Source organism: Gallinula chloropus, assembly GCF_964237585.1.
Source record: "Gallinula chloropus genome assembly, chromosome: 8".
Lineage (NCBI taxonomy): Eukaryota > Metazoa > Chordata > Aves > Gruiformes > Rallidae > Gallinula > Gallinula chloropus.
Window position 1 is genome coordinate 10881904 of NC_140093.1, and position 16390 is coordinate 10898293.

Genomic DNA, 16390 nt, shown 5'->3' on the forward strand with positions numbered 1-16390 from the left:
TGAAACAAGGCTTACAATTGCAGAAGGTTTCTTCTTCTACAAATCAGTAGCTTACTATGAATTTGTCCACTGTGGTGCTTGCTTTTTAACTATTAAAGGGATGCTTGGGAATCAGACACTTGGCTTTACTGCAAAGCCAGAGCATGGCTGAGATGCCTTTCCTGATTTAGGATTCCAAGTGTTTTCAGAAAGTAGGTCCTGCTGCATCTCTCACTCTTCTGCAGTTGCAGGAATGTCAACAGGTTACTTGAAGCTCCAGTATGAATGTCAGGAACCACAGCAATACCTAGCTAAACCCAGCACTCTACCCATGGGGAAAGGGGGTTCAACTGCTTCTTTCTTGATGCAAAAGCACAATCCACACTGAGTGAACTGGTAATTTAATCCTCTACCAGATCCTTTATATGCTGACAAAGAGGAATAAGTACAGCTATAGAGCTGCGGTAGTGATAAAGAAATGGCTCTAAGAGCACCTTTCACTGGATCAAGCAGTGGAGTTCAGCTATACAAGCCAAAGGCCCACAACCCGAAGAATAAAGCAAAGGTACTCACCAACTTTTCCTTCAGTTGGTGCCTCGGGTGCTGCACTGATCCTTGCACCTCTCATAGGAAGTGCCTTGAATGCTGAAAACAGTGGAAGCCAAACTAACAATAAATTGCTGTTACAGAGCCTAAGGCAACTGGTGAGTTTGTGGACTGGTGCTTATGTGGTCTGGTTCGTTTGTGGTCTGTGCAACTGCCCTGGGTATGCACACAACCAGTGAACTTCATGCTAGAGGTTTCTGTAGACACTTATGTGTTATATAAACACATAGACCACAAAGATGTATTTTTCAATATAACCCACGGCTATCCTATACGATCTAGATAATTCAAGGGCAGGAAAGCTATATAACATAGTATCTTTGCTGATAACAAAGCAATAATCCCCTTTCTGTGAGGAAATGACAGGTTTGAAATTGCCTTGTGTTCCCAGGCTTTAAACTTGGCAGCATGTCGGTTCTTGTAAATGTTTCACTTCAGAAGAGTCTGAAGTGAAATCCGTTATTAGCAGCTAATTCACTGTCAAGCACATGGGCAACAGCACTTGGACACGAGCGATGAAGCACCAGCTGTTAGCCTGCTGCAACTCCCCTGTGTTAAAGATCAGGGGATTTTCTGACATAGGAATTTATTTCTTGTATGGTGGGTCACTTGTGGTGAGAGCAGATGGCCGAAGTCTGGACTTCCCAGAGAATCTCTTTTCCCTGTCTACTGCAAAGTCCTGCTATCCTCTGTCCCACAGACAGAAGCAAAGGTGGCTATTTTGCTGTAAAATGACATGCTGAAAGGGGAAATGGGAGTGGTCACAATTAATGTCAAAATTCAGAAAAATTACTGTTGCATTGGTTAAAATCACATGTGTCTGCTACCTAGGGCAATCTTCCCTGCTAGCCAACATGAAGGGGGCATTTTGATTGATGTTAATTTCTGATAAACATAGAGTTCTTCCATAATGCTGCCTTTTAGTTTCTTTTTTTTTTTAAACGAAGTAATTCTCAGTAATAAGTAATTAAAAATAGCTTTATAAATATCACCATGCTCTTAAACAGGAAATCACTAAAGTCATTGTACAGCTGATCTGCTGCAAAATGATTCAGTCTTCTATTTATAATAACATCTCCTTAACTAATTAGCAGCACTTAGCACTCACAGACTGTTCCCCAGGAGGACCCAAAGACCTTTCCTGGCCTGGCCCTGTGTATTTTGCACCATATTCTCACTAGCTCATGAAGGCTTTCTGTGGTCTGTGCCCTCAGGAAGTAAAGATTCTCTCATCTCTTGAGTACTTTTGTCAGAGCCAATCTGTTATTCTGCCATGAAGTCACGTCTCTGGACATACACATGGTATAGTAGCACATCGCACCAAAATTCCAGCCAAAGTCACCAAGCCCTCATGCCTACTGGTTATATCATCATAAAATCCTTTGCAGGGACAGCATAGAAGTCAAGAGTTGTTCAGCAGGGATAATATTAGATCTTTGTCTATGCCTGAGTGACAGAAAGAAAAGAATTTCCATAGTAGAGGGAGAAAGTAAAAATATTCTGAAAATTTGCCAAGAGCAGGAGGGATGCTTTACAAAGAGGTTTTGATACCAGATTGAAGCAAAGGAAGGGAACCAGGAGGAAAAAGACCTAAAATATTTCCCTTTGCTGGGTTGTCTGCCCTGGGAAATAACAGACTGAGGCTACACTGGGAACCCAGCTCAGACTGTGAGGGAAAATGTTATGGAGTGAGCAAGGTTGGCTTAGGGAGAGATCAGAAACCATGTGGAGCTAGCAGTAATGAAGGAGGGGTAGAAATCCCATCCCAGATTTGACACTCAGGGAGCTGCAAAACTAAGTGTGGAATAAAAGTCAGGTAGCTCTTCAAAAACAGTTTGGGAAATGCAGGAAAGGTACAAGCTGTGCTGGTGCCTGCCTATAAAGATAGGACCTCTAAGAAGAAGGCTGCTAGCATTTGCATTGCCAGGAAGTATGCAGAAAGCATTGCACTGTGCTCAGACTATTTACATGGTGATTTTTCTGGCTTCAGGAAGTGTTCAGACTGTCCCTCTGAAAAACCCATTCTGTATTTATAAGGCTTTATGAACTTGCAAAATCTTTCAGAAATTCTGATCTGTGCATAATTTCCCTTGCTTTTCTTCAAGTGCTTTTCCTCTCCATAAAAATGTGTTATTAACTTTCAAAATCTTACTGCATGACTGTTAAGTTCAGGGGAGGCTTCAGAGCATTGAGATGAAATGTTGGAAACTGGTCCGATGGAACTGAAGGAAGAAAATGTTCTGGGAAATAAGAGAGGGCAGTAGGAATATAATCACTCTGCATATGAAGAACAGAAACATGGACTTGTTTAACAAAGCAAGCACACACTCTTGTGTTCTTCACTCATGGGAGGAAGGTACAGTGTAGCCAAGAGGGAGAAGAAACCAATTGTTGGCCTACCTTTGAATCGTACTTCAGACTGGGTACTGCAAAACCCATTCACATACGTTTTCAGGACATGTTGTTTCATGGCCAATATTGAATCTGCAACCAAACAAATGCACACAAGCATGCAGACTTTCCCCAGTATGGTGCTAGGTTCCCAGTGAGCAGATTTGTCACATGTCAAAAAAACACAGTCCCATGAAACCACCTCCCAGCCATCCCAGGTCTCAAAGATTTGTGGGTGCCAAAGGTAGAACAAAGCAGTCACATTCCCCGTGTAATACAGACCAAATGATTCCAGTTAGCACATCTTAGATCAGTAAAATAGTTCTAATTAGTACCAGTTTATCATAAGGAAAGTCATCAAGTTGTAAGAAAAATATCATAAGCAATGGAAAAAAACCATAAGCAAAAAATAATCTACTCTGTCTCTTGTCTGTTCCAGTACTAATTCCCTTCTTGCTGAACATTTGAACTCTGCCTTTAGATTCAATTTTTCTAGCTTTGGAAACTGTAGAAGTGCCTGGGTGAGATTCTCCAACCTTTGTGACAGGAAGGAGTTGAGACTAGCTGATTATAACAGCATTTCTAGCTTGAACATCTCTGCATCTCTGAAAATACTATGAATTTTGACAGGTTTTCAATACATTTGTCCACCCACAGAGCTGATGTCATCTCACTTGCTGAAGGAAACTATAAAGGAGAGATTTCCTTTGGCTCAAAGAGACGTCTGAGTAGTAGCAAAGTCTGTTCTTCTCAGGCATTTCAGCCAGCAGGGAATAGCCTGAGAATCCACGGGCTGTTATATTCAATCAGTGGCCAGAAACAATTAGAGAGCTCGGCTGGGTATTTCTTCAGCCTGCCTTGCTCAGACAGCCCAGCTATCACTGGCACAAAGAGCCAGAACTGCCTCTCCCTGAGATATGTTATTAAAAAGCATCCCCTCTTCCCCTTTCACAAGGTTATCACTGGGTATGAGCGGGATGACACAGCTGACCTAGTGATACAGAGGGGATGGGAGTGCTAATAAAATCCAGGTCCACCAAATAGGTTGGTCTCTTAACTGCTCCACTGCTGTCCCCAACATACCTCTGGCCAGCTCAGACACAGCCCTGTTCCAGGCACTTTCTCCTCTCACTGCATCTTCTCCTGTATAATATTTTCCCCATGGAGGACTACTCCCTGATCAAAGCAGCTACAATGCCATGTGTTTATCTGTCTCTTGCTGTCTCTTGTTGCACCAGGTGCTTTGCATACTCCTACATCTCAAGACAGACTCCTGCCTTCATCCCCACACTGGATCCTGTTGGGCTTCCCTGCAATTAGACTTTGTCACCTACATTAAGAGTGGTGATACTGTGGGATCTCACTCTACAGGGGAGGAGCCTTTGCACTGACCTGTGCCTTGGGCAAGCCACCAGACTTACACCATGGTACTGGGGGCCAGGTTCCCCAGGTCCTTCTGGTGCCATGCAGCTCGCTATCCCAGCCCTGGTTGTAAGGGAAGGGAGGAAAGTGGGGACATCTGATTTCAACTTTTCCTACCTGCAGCTTGGAAATATAAGGTCTGTAAAACTAATCAGTGTTTTAAATCAGTTGGTGAAATTTTACTCTGCAGGAGCCACAGTCAGATAAATGTGGAATTAGAAAAAGATGGATGTAGCAGGTCTGCTTAATCCAGGTGCTTTCCCTGAATAGTGATAATTGGGGTTTAGCATGGCTGTATGTATAAAATCAAATTTAATCTGTAAATGGACTGCCTCCAAACTTACTGCCAACCCACCCTCACATTTATCTAGGGCTACTGTGATCATTTCATTGAAATTGGAATTTTCATCCTGCAAATTTCTTCTTTCACCTTTGATGACATTTTAATCCTTTCCTTCACAGAATGCAGATTTAGACTTCCACTCTGAGAAGTGGAGCTCCATGCCTGGTCCTGTTGAGGGCTACAAAAGATCACTGTAGTTCACCTCACCTGGGGCTGTAAGACATGCTTAATCCGCAGCTTAGAAAGAGAAAACCACCTGGTCATGCCCCAAATGTCACTGGGGCTGCTAGCAGGAAAATGTACCTGAATATTCAAACTAAAGGAATAGCCTGTTCCAGCAGGAACAGCCCTGTGAGATGCCAATTCTAGTTGGCCTTGATATCCAGTGGCTTTCTCTGTTATGGTAGTAGCAATACAGCTCATTAGCACTACAGCATGTAGGTATAAGTGTAACTGCAACAATTAGTTATCTTAACTATCCCAGTCATGAGCACCTGAGCACCATTGCCTTGGATAGTTAGAGGACCTGAAGAGGACACCTGAAATACATCCTTGTCTTGTAATGACATGGGAGATCAGAGATTCTGCAAGTGGTTGTGATGTAACTTTGCAGCACTCAGTATATGCCCTTGCTGTTTGTTTACCTGGTGAATTTGTGTGGGTTAATAACCTGTCTACTGCAAACTGTGCTCCAAAAGAAGGATAAATCCAGCAAACCAGAACTCAAACCTCCTTGGCCAATGGTTGGTACCTGTGACTTGACTCCAGCTTCTGGATCTGTTAGAAGACCCCTGGCATCCCAACATGTCTGGTTTGGCTCTAGCCTTTGACTCACTTGCGGACCCCAGACGTGGTTTCTGAACTCCAGAGAGGCACTGGATAATGGCCTGAAACGCCTCTCAGAGCAACAGGTGCCCTCAACTGAGGAGCTTTAAATCAAATTGCTGGTCCTATACATTGCTATGAGCATACTCCTTGTTTTCAGGTCAAGCAAATCAAGTGAGGAGGCCTGGGAGGAATGAAAGATATCCATATTCATAAACTTGTAATTCTGAATACAATTATGATAAAACATAGGTCAATATGCATATCTATATATACATTTCCCTACATAATGGTCATGCAATGTTCACTGCACAGTTGCTGCCCACATAGAAGTATGCTGAGGTTTGCATGCTGCATATTTTGCTGAGTCTATTTCACAGCAGCAATTCTGTAGATACTGATGGGTTTTTTGAGGACTTTTGAGTTTTTTCTGAGAGCAGGCTGCTGCAGTGTGACCCTGAGTTCTAGGAACTGTTAGTGTTCTGGAAGAAAGCCAGTCCTACCATCTTCTGTCTAGGTATTTCCTCTGGGTTCGCATCTCCATTCTTTTTAGGTGTTTTGTAATTCATTTGTAATTTATTGCTTTATGAGGATGTTGGAAAATATTCTTTTTAAAGCAAGATGGGCAAAAACCAGCTCTGGGGTAATAGCTAAGGAATCTCCTTGTTTACATTGGGGAGAAATTTGCTGCTGGTGTTTCTTGGATGATTAAGCTCTTAATTTACAGGCAATTCTTGTTCATAAATATTAAATGACCGTCCAAATAACAAACTTTCCAGTGATGATTTGATTTTTAGTTTAAATAAGCCACTAACTGTTATACCAATAAATCTAATCTAGTGTCTTAAGAAAACAAACAAAAATCTCTTACCTCACAAAAAGCATCCTCAGAGGATTAATCTGGGTCTCTTTTATTGTCTCCTGATATTTAGCCACTCTCCTCTGTGGGAGCTGTGAACTTGGCTCCCTTCAGGCCAGCACCTGGGTCAGCTGTTTCCTAGCTCCAGACACAGTTGGTATCCTTTACCACCAGGTTACGTGGCTGATACCATTGGCAGCGATGTTTCAGACTCTCCATGAGACTCTTCTAATTGTTGCCTGCCAAGGCAAATGCTTATATGTGTATATGATTAAATATATACCTCTTGCTCCTCTCAGCCTGAACGAAACACTAACTGGGGCCCATGGCTAAACAACAGAGAGGGAGGTGGATGCAGTGGGAAAAATTAGTGACAAGGATGGCTGGGGCAGTTTGCCTCATCATTTCCATCAGAAAACAGGACAAGTGCCTGCACAGTCTTGGCAAGTGAGAGCTGGGTTCCTGCCTTGTAAATCAGGAGCTGCATTGCAAGGGAATTAGGTTTAGTTGTTGTGCATTCCTACGGATGTGATGTTACTGGAGAAATGGAAAACAAGCTGTTTATGTCATTTACAGGCACTGGGTTTTGGTGTAGGCTAGCTGTTTAAACTCAGCCTCCATTCCATTTTAAGGCTTGGAGTGGCATTCCAGGCTCCAACCTCCTCTGTGGGCTTGGCACAAATATTTAACCAGCCAAGAGTTCAGCTCCAAATGAATGAAACGTTCCTGAAAATAAGGAAAGCAGCCACGGCCTCAGGGGGATAAGATGCGTATGATGAGTATCAGCTGTCCTGGTGGTGCAGGGCACACATGCTCATCAGCCAGGATCCAAGCTAGATGCCTCTCTTTTTTACTCCTCTTTTATGTTGCCTTTTCAAGTAGGCTTTTCTTGAGTGCTTGTAGGGTGAGAAAGGCCATAGGAGAAAAAAAAAAATACATGGCCTGACAGCTTCTGAACATTTGCCAGCGATATTCAGCTTCTGAGATTTGCTGATTTCCAGCCATTCCCCAGTGAAGGTGAGGAAAATGATAGGAAATTCAAGACTGACAGCAGGAATATCCCTGTCCTTAGTCCCCTTTGTACATACTGGAGACTAACCGGCCCCTTGAGACATCCCTAGAAACTATGGACCAAAGTTTAATGACCACCACCCTAGAGACACGACTCCTCTCACAGGTCTCTGCAAGCCTTTTTAGGCTCCTCTGATTTTTACATGTTTTCCAGCTTTGTGCAATGTCAAACTTTCTATCTGTCTGACTGACAGCTATAGGGAAGATTCTCTATTCTCTTGGCCCCTTTCACTGGACTAAATTGTTGATCTAAGGTCATGTTGATTGACCAGCCGTCCAAGAACTTTTTCTGTGTTGCACTAGTCACTCTTACTTAATTTCTATTAGTATTTGTAGAAATAGATTTAGGAAAAAAGAAGAAGGATGAATATTGCTTCCACAGTAGCCACTGTTCAAGTGATATATATATTATTTCACAGAACCATTTCAAATTTCACCACAGGTGACATAAAAATAATCTGATATTGTCCCTTTACTTTCAACCAGTGAAGAGCCCAAGAGCTGCTGTGGTTACACCATTTTTTTGAAACATGTCCTGGCAGCCCTGGGGTCTCCTCCTCCCTTCTGACCCTGTACTTCTGCACCTGCCTGACCCACAGTGGCTAGCACAAGGGACAGTGGACCATGACAAGGGAGATATGCTCTTCCTCATTTTGAAAAGCTGCCTATAAAAACCATGTGGATAGGGCTGCAGGAAACACATTATTACATATGGCAGGCAGTAGGTGGCACTCCCAAATGTTTGCACATCAGAAAAGTTAATGAAAACAGATTTTTCCACAGATAAAAACTTTTTTTGCCATGCAACATGGGAGCAGTTCTGCAGCAGGTCCAGTATCACTACAGTGGTAACACACACTGATGTAGGACAGCTCTACCACTGCTTTGACACAGGAAGAACTTGGTCCAAGCTAGAATTTCTATCCTTAATCAGAAGTAACCTCTCTCCTAGGAACTTCCCCCACCTACCTGACCAAGACATAAAAATCCAACCTAGACAGGAAAAAAATAAAAAGGCAAGCAAGGTGTTCCTCAAGCTCACTGGAGACTAATTGTTTGAATCAAGCACAGACTGAACACTTTTTTCCCAGGGCTTACTATATTCACAGAACCATTCCCTTGTTTTATTACAAATTGCCCTGTATAATAATGCTAGGGATGAAACCACAAAAATCTACATTTCCCCTTAAGCAAACTGCTTTACAATTCAGGGGCTGGAAAGCAGAGGAGAGCTGGCAGCACTAAACAGCTGTATCATTTCCTGATGCTTCTGCTGGGGGCTGCAAAGTGTTTAGTGCTGTTTGTGTTGAAAAAGATTAACTTGTGCTGACAACACCCTACCCAGAGTGAAATGCTGGAAGCCTGCGCTCTCCAGAGTGTGTTTATGCTAGAGGTGTCCTTTATTGTCTGCACTCAGGGAAAACTTCTTTATCGGGTCCTTTAGGGTCTGGGTAAGCCGTGTGAAAGTAGAGGTGGTGGCAGTGCCTGAGTCTGGAGTCAGATCCCACGTCAGAGAAGCCGTGGTACAGGATAGAAGCCCTCTTCTCTGCAGAGAGCATCCCGAGCTAACCCCTGTCCACTGCCTGCCCTCTCTGCAGGCAGAATGCTCTTGCCCTTGCTGCTGTCAGGCAGAGGCAGCTGGTCCCACGCTGCCTGGGGACCTGTCTGTCCACTGTGTCCCATTCCCCCAACACTCCTGAGCCCTGGGATATCAACCCTGAGTTTTGCTGTCCAACATGGTGTAGTTAAAATTTAAACTGCCCCTGCTAATAGTCTGTTGGTAAGCTGCAGATCGACAGGGCTGCACTTGTTTTGACAATGCACTTGATGTACCTCTTTGAGCAAGGTCTGGCTTTTATCTCCAGCAAGAGGATTGCTCTGGACACAGTTGGTGCCAGAGATGTAAGCTCACTGCCACTATGCTCACGTATGCCCGTGCTTCAACACCAACTGGTGACACTCAGCTCACTGCATCGCAGCCAAAGTTCATAATGAAACCCTTAAGATTCAATTTAGATATTGAAATATAATAGAAACGAAAGCATCTGGTGATGGCACAAGCAGCTCCTGCCAAACAGCTAAGAGAAAGCAGGCTAAACTATGCTTTGGTTATTAGGACAAACTGGTCCTGCCCGTGAGGCAGCTCAGCTACAGTAGATGATATAATAGTTCCACTTGATACTACTGTTAACTTTTTGAACCTGAACTATAACTGGAAAAAATAATAGTCAAAGGAAGAAAGCACAGGCTTGAATGATGTATGTTCAGATGATAAAGTGCATCGTAGAAGGTGCCAGGCATTTCTCTCTAGCAAAATGCTCGTCCACTTAGATGGAAGAATTTCATAAGCCCACAATAATAGCATTGCTGAAAGACTCCCCAAAAGCCATTAAATACAGCTGAAATTTGACATGATACTTGGAGCTCAGACTACTGCTTCTTCAGAACCACTTTGCAGAGCATCTTTTTTTATTAATGGCTGGAGATGTTACATACCTCTTCTTTTTCCCTTTTATTTTTGTTTTTAAATATATATTAAATTCTCTTCCTTCCTGGATGAATGGTGGGAGGCCTGTAATTGCAGCAAGAAATGTGCAGCCTGATAAATACCTACATGTAACACAGAGGTCTAGAGGTACCCATCATACGCTGAAGAGCCCCAGAAGCCTGCTCAGTATCAAAAAGGGCTGCCAGTGGAGAGGTGAGCTCTTGTGATATGGCCCCATCTCTCCTAGTAACTCATGCTAAGACTGAGAGAAAATCTCACACAGACTCTGAAATTAATCTCTGAAGTTCACTTAAAATAACTAATTACCTGTGTTAAATTAGAACTCTTGAAGCAGTCTAACATTATAATCCTCCCTCAACTTGAGAATAAGTATTTCATCTTCCCAAGACCGAGAGATCACTTCTCTGAGAATCCTATTCTTGTCATTCATCTTAAACTGCTACAAAACACAGAATGTTTATTTTCTATTAAAATTTATATTTTATATAGGGAGACCCACAGGATACTTTTTTTTTCCCCAAATCTAAACCAAGTCTACTGGGCTCAAGAAAACATCTCCAGGATTCATTTAATTGTAAACCTGGAGTTGTACAGCCCTTATTAATTCCAGAGTGGTGAAGGATATGCGATTATGCCATCTTTATTTGATTATATTAGTTTGCTCTTCAGTGCCACAGTGCTTAGCCATTACACAAATAGACAGAGATAAGTTATAATTAGTGACTTCAGGAATGTTTTGAAGATCGCTTGTAATTGGCAACAACAACCAAAAAAAACCCCTAATTCATTTAATTAGGCATGTGAGGGATAATATGACTTGTAAAATGTATCTAAGCTTATTGATAAGGAATAATTATTAAAAGTGGCTTCTGTTTACTAAAGGAGCTGTAGCAGATACAGATCTGGCACTGTGTTTGTAGTGTAAGTCTCTGATTAGGATGGGCATTGTCATTTTTTGTTCTGTTCTGCTGTAGTGCTTCAAAGGGTCTACAGCACGGCATAAGGGCAACTGTTTCTACAAAAGGTATGGGCTGTTTATATAAGCACTGATGAAAAATTAGCTCAAGATCATACCCATGAAAGTGTTATTTTTCAGATCTGTGCCACAATAACACCCGTGTCCTGGAAAGACAAAACAATGTTTGTAGTCCATCAGAAAAGAGTGACTCCAAATTGCCAGGTACAATGACCTAAGCATTTCCATTTGAGGTTACTGAAGGATATTAGCACCTGCACAAGGTCTGGAAATTGGTCTCACACTGTGCTTTTAATGACAAGGGAATATCATGATTTGGAAATCTAAGCAACTCATCAGGAGGCTGGGCTCTTAAATGACGTTTAAATTGAATGGTGGGTAAGATGTTCTCCAGAGCATCCTCTATCAGCTTTATGTTTTGAGTTTTGCCAATCTCAGGGTAAAAACTATAATTAATTTCTCCTTTTCAAACCTTTAAATTATAATTAAAGACAACATCCATAATAAGAAAGCTTTCTCTTGATATTACATGCAATGTCGAGTTAATTATTATAATTTTAGCTTGGGGTTTTTATCACTCAGAATGTTAATCTCCCTGTTTCTCTGAGAGATTGAGGAAAACTGGGGGGAAAAAATCTGTAATTGGTTTTTCAAAAAAAAGTTTCTGTGCACAATTGGAATGTGGTATACTTCTGATTTTGACCAAAATACTTAATTTGCAATGACTGCAAAATAAACTTTGTTCTTGTTCTCAAGAGGTTTCTCCCTGCAAGAACTACTTTTGGTAATTAAACAAAGGTGAAAGAATATCACATACAAAATTGCATATGCTTATTAACTGGGATGTTCTACAGATTCAGCTAGATGCAGCTTTGCTGGGTTGCATCCTTAACGGCTCATCTCCTCAAGCATTAACCCTCCCTCTGCTGCTCAGAGCAGTCCTGCCCAAGTGGGGAATACTGTTTAGGAAGCTCAGGTCAAACAGGCATTCAGGCTTTGTGGGATGAGAGCTGAGGCTTCTCTCTGGGGCCACTAAGTCAGAGCTTTCTGTTGCTTTCAAAACTGTTTCCTGGCAGAGGCTGCCTTACCAATTGCATGACTGTGTTTGCTGCTATGTCATCAAGGAGCTCGGGAGGGTTTCTAGCGCCACTGCTTACTGTGGGACAGAATCAAAAGGCTTGGATTCAAATTTTGCCTCTCTTATTCAGACTGTGCATGTTCACAAACAAGCTCCTGAACGTAAACTGACTGCTCTCTCTTCTCCTCCCACTCACAGCAGACAACCTGCATTTGGGTCCAGCACTGAAGGTGCGATGCTAGGATACATTAGAGGTTGGTCTGGCTAACACAAGTAACAGCAGCAGCTCAGGAGAAGCCCAGCTTTTGCCCTTTTAGCACCTGAGCATGGACTCCAAGTCTCCAGGGATGTGTTAGTGCCTACATTTTGTTCTGCATTTCCAGAGGGGCAACAGACACAGCTTTGATGCTGATGGGGCTGGAGGGGAGAAGGAGCAGCCTTACTCCTCCTCTGCAGTGAGAACACTGGGTGAATGTGCAACTATCTTTTTCTCCCCTGTAAGCTCTTGTATCTTGCTGATTGACCAAACTGGCTCTGCCTGCACCAGAGGAGCCGTGAGCATGCGCTGACTCAGTGTTCCTGCTATGATAACGCATCCCCACAGCTCTGGTCAGCTGTGGGCTGACAGCATAAACTCCTGTGTGCTAGCAAAGAGCAGGCAGAGGTACTTACTACTTCCAGCTGTGCTGGTGTGCTTCTGTCAAATCCAGTGGTACTCACAGGGAAAAATATTATAGCAAAGGACAGTCACAACCCATCGCAGAGGAACTGTTTTTTTCTACACTGTCTTACACACACTGTCATTCACAACCAGGAAACCTATAATTAAAGCAGAAACAAATCCCATGTGTCTGTGTTTGCTTCTAGCATACAATATTTCTCAGCAAAATGTTTTTCCTTTTCAACATGGACAAATCTTTCTCAGGAAAAACACGGTTGCAGTTATCTGTGGTTTAAATGTCCCTGTGAATGTGGGTTCTGGGAAGGAAGTTATACTGCTGCACAGCTTAAAATCACAACTTGGAGATTATTATTTTTTGTTAAAGTTCTTTACATGCAGAAAAGATAAAAGCTTCTCCAGGCAGAGGAAGAAGCTTTGACTACTACCACACTGGCCACATCAGAAGCAGCAAGGATTTAAATCTTCACACTTACTCAGGTTTTGCAATCTCCTAGGACATGAACCTGAACCAAAGGAATGGATATCAAGCTCTGATGTGAAAACATGAGAGATAACACTTAGGAAAGAGGAAAACGACTTGAAAAGAGAACTCTGAACTATTGTTTTGAACAATATCTTGAAAATCAAACCAACCTTGATTACTTTTTCCAGCGCTGAAGGTGAAATTGGCTTTGCAGACCACAATGCTAAGGAGTTGACTGACATGAACTGGTGTTTCACAGACATAACCTGATGCAAGATAGTTGTTTTTTTTTTAAAGGAAGTGCCTATAAATGTACACATATACACATAGCTCTATTTCATCCTATCCAAAAAATCCATTGACTAGAGAAGGGACACAGGAGTTCACAGCTGCTATATATTTACCCTTTTGTTCCAGAAAAAAATCCTGTCTGAACTGCACTGGGGTTTGTGCAGAAAAAGGGTTCTTTTACATTTTTGGGCTGAACATGTTCACTACCTAAACTCCCTGTTAACCTGCTATTACCACATCAAAACTGAGGCAATGACACAGCAAACTGCAGTACATTTGCTGATGTTGGTCAAGCTCTGCTTCAGCATTTGGGTACCATGCTGGCTGAATTATTTCAGCTGCAACAGACTGCAAGAGTTAACCAAGATGGAAAAATAAGCTGTGTTCCAAAGCTATTTCCCAACCGAAGTTGCTCCACAAATGGAGTTCTCAGTTCAGATTTCACAGCATGGCCATAATTGCAGCTTAGTTCCTGGACATCACCCTTGAGAAACTCAGAAATATTAGGATATAGGATTTGAGCCTTTCTTTACTTCAAGTCTCACAGGAATACTCCCTTGCTTACACCACAGGGAATTAGAGAGTGGCCAATCATTCAGCCCAGCCTTACATCCTATGGCAATGAGTTGTCCACCAGAGTACCAGAGGATGGAAAACCACCATGGGCCTAGCAGATTGTGGCTTCCACATGGAGCACAGGACAGCCACCACCCAGCCCCAGGACAGCAAAGGCTGTTCCCCCTCAAACTCTGAAAATCCAAGTGTCCCTAAACAAAAAAATTGCAGTCTTCCCTTCCAACCTGCTAGAGTAAACAAGCAGCTTCAGGGTCCTCCTCCCTTCTGTCAGCTCTTGGGGTTGCATAACCCATTCCTCACTTAGATGGCATACATCCATGAAGATGAATGCAGAAGAGTCAATATTTCAGACCACCACCCAGTCACTTCAGAGGACAGCCTCTCTCCATAGCACCCAGAAGGACCTTCTCTTTCCCTGAGCTGAGCTTTCCACCTCCAAGCGTGGCATTTATGAAGCATCCTGGTTTACCTGTCAGAGAAATAATGTTTGATGCAGTGCCTCCAAACTGAGTGATTTGTCAAGGTAACTGCAACTGGAGAACACAGCATCGCTGGAAGCTAATGTATTACTGTCCTGATAGATTCATGTTGTTAAATTGATGGCTGACATTGCTGGACCTTTCAGTGGAGAAACTGCCTGAGCCATTGAAAATGCCATGTTAAAAATATTGGTATTTATCACTTACAGGGTGCTTTATAGCCTTGGAGCTATTTACAAAAATTAACCAGCAGATCTCCTCCAGTTTCCAGGGTGGGTAATCCACATAACTAACAGCTTTTACAGAAGGGGAAATTTGAAGACCTCATGAACTCAATTTCCAGCATTGGCTGGGCACCCACCGATCCAGCTCAACACCACAAGAGTAACAAGAAAAGTGCACCTGACACATACACCTATACACAGCGAAACCTATCGGTCACAAAATTAAATTCTGTTCTCTCCCAAGGGAATATGGAAATACACCCTTTGTTTTGTGAGATGTGATAACATATCTCTCTATTAGGGACAAAGGAGGAATTCAGAATTGTTGAGGTTTCACCAGATGTCATATCCCAAGTTCCATTTCTGATGTGCAGTTGACCTCTCTGCTTATTAGTATCAGATATCACAGCAATTCAGTCAGCTTCCCAACAGAGATAATCCCTGAGAAAAGCAGTGTCTGGGTGCTATTTTAAGTTCACAGTTTTTGGACAAGCACTTTTACGTTGGTCCCAGAACTTTACAACATACCACACGAGACTACCCCTTCCCCAGCAACATCCCCATCTGTATCATATCTCCAAGTAGCAAATGTGTTTTGAGACTAGATATCAAACAAGCATCCTGGCACAGCACAACCTCTCTTGACTGCCCAGTGCTTCCTTCTATGCAGGAAAAGGAAAAATAAGTTCTCCCTCATAGGCAACCAAAACACTGACAGCACTGCAAGGCTGCGTGGAAGCGTTTCTCTCCAACGCCTGATTGCAAAGCTGTGCTGTGCTCCTGGGAGCTCCCACGCACTGATACGAGTGCTGTTTGTATTAGTTAGAAAAATAACAAGGTAGTTTCTCCTTCTCCTTATCCTTCCAGCTGTCACTACTCCACGCTCCTGTCTGCGGAGGTCATTCCCTCCAGATGCTGTGGCTGTTCCTCACTAGTTACAGGTGCTACCAAAATAGCTCTGGGAGCCAACAATACCCCTGCCTGGCACTCTCCTCTACTGTTTTACATTTTCAAATTGCTGTATTCCTAGTAAAGGTGAGGCTTTTCAAAGCAATGCCATACTGCTGTCTAAGAGGTCTTCAAAACGGGAACTAAGCGTCTAAAAATCCATCTGTGCTTTTGATAAACCTCTGTCCCCACCTACAAAGATGAGCAGCACAGTATTTTTTGACGTCTGTGGAACAAACTGCTGAATGGCCCAAGCTTCTCCTACCTTTAAATGTTAGCACTGACTTCCCTTAATAGCTGCTTTTGAAAAATGCATCAGGCATATGTCTCTGTTTGCAGAGGACAAAACTCAAACCATTCAGCCCAGAATAGCTTTGATCTTATTTATTGAAGTTGTCTTTGTGAAATATGTTCCTTTTAAAAGTCAGTTATTAGAAGTTCAGAATAATGAGACAATTAAAATAACTTAGAACAGACTGGGATCAATTAAAATAAATGGGTAGGAATAAGGACAAGTTGCTTCATTGGGGAATTCAACACTCAGTCGTGTCTACCTTGGCTTCAGTATATACGATATGTATATTCATAGTGCCTTGACTCAGTTATATACAGTGCAGCTGAATGCCATGGTAATTGAATCGACTAAAATGTACTACATCCTTTTTTTT